Here is a 5,799-nt window from a genome sequence, read left to right as displayed (position 1 = left end):
TCGCCATTAAGAACCTACTAGTAGGCTACTTACTAAGTTTTACTCACTTCATGTTTATCATTTTTTTTCAAGTAACTAAGCGTTGGTCGTGGATGAGATCGGACTTTGGAGTGTGAGCCATAGACTAACCTCTGTTTTTAATCTAGTATTTTTTGTTCTTCTTTTGAGTCTACTTCTTATTTTGTGTTTGTAATGAAACACCCCGAAAATAAAGGAAATTAGCTCCCATAAGAATAAGCCACTCATGAAAAACCCAAAGGATAGAAAGGAAAAAAATTAAAGTATTAAGCAAGAACAAGGGACTTAGTCAAGTCACTCTGTGCCTAACCAGTGATTTCAAAGAGTTAAAAGACCTTTTGAAAAGGATTGGAAAGGAAAAAGTAAATGAAGAGGGCAAAAAAAAGTCATTTTATCAATTATCAAGAATCTTTCCGGATTTGTAATTCCTTATCTAGAAGGAATCTCAAGATTCAAAATAAGCAAAATATGATAAAAAAAGCAATTAGGAATTTGTAGAAAAATTATGATTGTTCGAGAAAAATATTTATAAAATATTCAAAAAGTGGAATATTACCAAAATACCCCTGGAAGAATGGATAGTTACAGAAATGGCACTCTAATTAGAATCAGAGCATCTACCTTGACCATTCGAGCAAAATCCTTCGAACTCAAATCTCAACCGTCGGATCTCCTCCAAAATTTGATATGATCTAGAACGAACACGCACGGATCATCACATCCAACGACTAGTATTCAAAGCCAAGGTCGGTAAGGCTATGATCGGAGTTGATATCTCCGAAAAATTATCAAAAAAGTTCAATCTCTAAATAACGAAGATTATGGAGCTCTTAATGTCGGTTTAAGCATCTCCTATAAAGTCTGAAATAGGAGCAACAATACGGAATAAGAATCGAGAAAGGTCGATCCCCCAATCGAAGGCAATGAGCGTTTAGATTATGGGTCTCGTACTCTCAGATTTCTTCCAAATTCGAGAGCAATCCTCCACCATTTCTCTTCAATCTTATTCCTACAGTTTCTCAACGAGATTACCCACAAGTTCTATGAAGGAATAGAGTGCTGAAAGTGCCTAGAAACCATTCCCCCAATTCAATTCGCCATTGAAGAACTTCAAGAAAAACTTGAAAATCCAATCCGAGGATACATGATGACTCGTCGAGCAAAAAATGATTCCAATCAGTTTCTGCACCTCCACAGAATGCTTCCATAGAAGACCACGAAGAAAAATAACCTCGAGAGCGTGCCGAATTGAAGGAAATAGGTTTCAAAATTAAATTGAGGATAAGAGTCGAATTCCTATCTACGATCTCTTTTCCTTCAAATTAAGGATTCCTCTAGTTTCAGAGGAAGAAGTTTAGTAAACTTGATGAAGAAATCGAGAGCTGAAACGTCGTAGAACAAACTACCCACGAGATCGAAATCTAGCGTTTCGAGTGAGTAGCATACCGAGAACGATTTCTAGAAGTTAAGGTCCTACACTCAAAGACGTTCCTCCAAAACCAATTCCTTTAGCTTGAAGATAAGATATGGAAGAGGTTCAATGAAGAAATAGGGCCTTGAAACCTCTAGAATCGGCTACCCAATAAGAAATCCTTTGTTTTATCTCCAACGATAAATCAGATTTTGGATGAAGTTTGGAAGCGAATATCTTAAGCTACGGTCCACGAGAAGGTATCAAATAAATCCCTAGCCCTTTCTTGTAACATCCATCTTTAAGTTTCACGAAGAAATCAAGGAGAGAAACGCTGTAAATGTGGCTTTACAAGCCGAGTTTCAGATGGCGGCGATGCGAAAAATGCGCATCTTCTTCCTGTTTAGAGGAAGAAAACGATGATACGGCCAGTTCAACTGAACTGTCCAAGTAAACTCAAAATTTGACCTTTTCTAGAATTTTCTCAATTTTAACCCCATTCCAGACCGATTCTTGTAAAAAACATTATGGTTTCATAAACTAGACACAATAAGGAGTATGTGGAAGGAAATTTGAAGTAATTCAGATACTGGAAGATCAAGAATGGAGGTCCCAAACATCGACGACAAGACAAGTAGCCCCCTTGGACTTTTTGTTAAGAAATACTTGTAGAAATCGCTTGGATTTTCATATGAACCCTAAACCAAGTATGAATTAAGGATATATGAAAGAAAAATCCAAAAAACTGTGAGTTAAGACCCTGAACCAATCAAATAGCTCGAGATTTAAGTAATGTTAAAATAACCCACTATCTTAGCTCCGCTGTCTATCAAATTTTAATACTAAGCATTTATAGCATGTTGAGGTTAGATATGAAATTTGAGCTCCGCTGTCTATCAAATTTTAATACTAAGCATTTATAGCATGTTGAGGTTAGATATGAAATTTGGTGGTCATTGAATAAGGATAAGTAGGTAAATCAAGAAACGGTGTAAAATGACCTTAATGCTCCTTTATTATTTCAATATTCACTAGAGAAACAAGGGGTAAAAAACTATATTATTTCAAACCCTCCATTGTTGTTTGCATGAAAATGCTTCCACTAAATCATGTTACTAACTAGTTGGTTTCGTTCGGTTCAATTCTTGGGTCCACTAGATTGAATCGACCTAGCTCAATTAAACTCTTGATAATATAAAAATCATAAGTTTCTTAAATTACGTTAACTTAAAAGTTCAACCCCTAATTTTTTTTTTTTTAGAATGTTTAGCTTTGTGTCTAGTTGATCTCTAAATGCTTAAAAGTATCTAATAAAACTTCTATTTAAGGAACTTTTCTGTATAAGTGATGTAAGACTTCAGGTTTATTATTAAGGAATTTCAAAGGAGTGATTTGATATATCATAGAGACAAAATATTTATTTGTTTCAAATATCTTATGTTGACCATTCTTTTTTGTCAAGTATTTTGAATATTATCATTGTGAATTACTAATGTCGATTGAATCTCATTAATAACAATATCCCAAAACTCGAGTAAAGATGACATCAAAATTAATACTTTAATTTATCTTCAAAATTTATTTCTACTTAACTCAGTTGACTTATAATCATAATAGTCACCCATACACAAATATTTACAACATTAAAAGGTAAAATTATAAGGAATACAAGAGAAAAGTTCTTAAAATAGTTTCAAAATATAGAAAAAAAGATAATAGGGATTGGTCAAAGTCAACATTTGTTTTTGGTTAGCATGGTACCATCAAAACTTGTTTATTTCTTTGAAATGTTTTGAGTTTACAATTTACACGTTTTCATTTAAAAATGAAGCAAAATTAGTCTGGTTGTCAAATGTTGTCACGCTTAAAACTACCATAAAGGTATAATCGACCTATTATCCTTCCACCAATAGGAGCAAAAGGCAACGTTACTATGTGAAACTAGGTTCATGTCATTTATTCAACAATAAGGGTGTTAGCATGCATTTGGAAATGAACTCATATTTAAAAAAATTAGATAAAATAGAAAAGAATTGTTATCTCAAAGATAATGATACTATGTGAAACTAGCCTCAAGAATGTTAAGGGCATTAGTTTTGAAAGTTCATGAATATTTTTGGTGGGTTCTCGAAGCACGGATTTCAAGTTAAAAGAGGTTGAACACAAAGTATATATTTACAGTATATTCAAAATAGAGTTTATAGGCTTATAGTACAAAATAAGGGAAAGGTTAAAAAAAATCATCAAGAATAGTGGGTTCTAGGGCCCAACCAGATTCGAACGGGTGACCTCTTGATCTGCAGTCAAATACTCAAACACTGAGCTATGAACCCATTTTACATGATTTTAACCTTAGTGACCCCTTCTACCAAGTGTCAGTCCAAAAGTGTAAAAAGTGTCTGTCGAAAATAGAAAGGCCCAACTAAGTTCAAACGGGTGACCGGTTAAATTCTCTACCACTGAGCCATGGATCCATTTTGTAGGATTTTAACCTGAGTGACCCCTTAGACATAGTGTCAGTCCAAAAAGTGTAACAAATTTCTATCCAAATAGTAGGGCCCAACTAGGTTCGAATTGGTGACCTCTTGATCTGCAATCAAATGATCTAATATTGAGCTATGGACCCATTTTGTATGATCTCAACCTTAGTGACCCCTTATATAGATTATCGGTCCAAAAAGTGACCCTACTGAATCGGCTATGGACCAATTTTGTATAAATTGGTGGATTACCTATCGGAAATTAAACACAAGTTGTTAGATCAAAGTCGAAAGTGCTAACCACTACACCATAGAACCACTTGTTAAACTTTATTTTGGCAGCGATTTTGATAAGTGCCAATAACGCTAGATTTTGCAAAGCTAGAGATCGTAGTATCCTTGCAAACTTTTACAAAGAAAGCTAACTTAACGAATTGATTTCAACCAGGAGCAGGTTAGAAGGATAAATAACTCTTAGATTGAACTTGAAATCTATGATTGTCACTCTTACATTCCAAGACGACTCATTCAAGAATTAGCTTGATCATAACTAATCTAATGAATAGATTTTAACACCAAACCTAAAACAAGGTTTGAAAGAAACATAACACCCAAATAGTTTCAAACACAAAATTTTTGTATTCCACAAAGTTTTTGGCATTTAAATAGGTCAAAAAGATAATTCAAACATAATGTAGTTCATCTACCAACTACCCAAAGCTATTAAATACAAATTGAAGAAAATAAGACATGACATAAATAATCTTAAATGTAATTCAACTCCCAAAGATAAAAAGTCTTCAAATTACATTCCAATGTTAAGTGATATTTTATTGTCACTCAATTCTTTTCTTTATTTATTGTAATTGAAGTTAAAAGTATGACAAATAAGCTCGATTTATTTTAAATTTCTTTTAAAATTTTTGTGCACAAAATACAATGGAAATAATATATTTTTTTTTTTTTACTGTTTGGTAATTTGTGTGGTATTATTAGAGGCTTTTAAATGAAATATGATAATCGATTCCCGGTCCTCTTTGACAATTTTAGATACCTCCATATCCGATATTTGATGCGTCACGTTTCACTATGAGATCTGCCCTTGGGTCAATAAGACTTAAGTAGATAGTTTATTTGACTAATGATTTGATTTTTTTTGAGTTGTAGAGATATCCTTTACAAATCAAGACTTTGTATTATTTTCAAGACACTCATCAAGACATTTGTAAATATGCCTGATATCTTGAAGGATTTAAGACACATAATTGAGAGAACCTAATTTTTTTTTTTGAAGTTGGCTTTTCTAGGATACGTCATCACGAAAGTTTGAGACAAACTCAATGGACCTTTGGATGGGTTTTATAAGGCTCAAATAAATTTAAAATCCAAGAAAACGGATCTGAGTTTGATATTATTTGATTTTGGGTATGGACACAACTAGCTGATTTCTTTTAATTACATTAATGAATGTATGTAGATGTTTAAAGTGTTGATCTTAATGGTTTTAGAAAATATCAACACAATGCAAAACTATGGTGGTGCTCGAAGGTGAGTTGTATACAAAATTAGTCATGCACCAAAAAATCATGGGAAGACCATTGATGGAATTCAAGCAATCGACGCTCCCCTGGATGGGTTTCCAATCAAAGACCTAATGTTTGATGTTGACTCTTTTGAAGAAAGAAACACATGATCGAAGAACAAGAAACGTGGCGGTAGCTCTGAGAACTCTATCACACTCATAAAAAAATGTGTCAAAGAGTTAGACATTACACAGAAGATCTTGCTTTCATCGAGGAGACCCGAGTTTGATTCTCGACAATGAAATTTTATTTTCTTATTTCTTTTATCTATAGTTTCATATTTAAACTTTACCTAGGTTTTGAGAAG

The 5,799-nt window shown here is 33.3% G+C and overlaps 1 non-coding gene across 1 annotated transcript; it reads right to left on the bottom strand.

Moving 5' to 3' along the window:
- Positions 1-3,690: 3,690 nt before the first annotated feature.
- On the bottom strand, positions 3,691-3,762 carry TRNAC-GCA. Its single transcript has one exon. It is a non-coding gene; the product is annotated as a tRNA-Cys (tRNA).
- Between the last annotated feature and the right edge of the window lie 2,037 nt (positions 3,763-5,799).

Source organism: Cucurbita maxima, unplaced genomic scaffold (assembly GCF_002738345.1).
Source record: "Cucurbita maxima cultivar Rimu unplaced genomic scaffold, Cmax_1.0 Cma_Scf00102, whole genome shotgun sequence".
Taxonomy (NCBI): Eukaryota; Viridiplantae; Streptophyta; class Magnoliopsida; order Cucurbitales; family Cucurbitaceae; genus Cucurbita; species Cucurbita maxima.
Note: the sequence above shows the minus strand (reverse complement) of the source record. Positions and strands in the feature narration are given on the sequence as shown.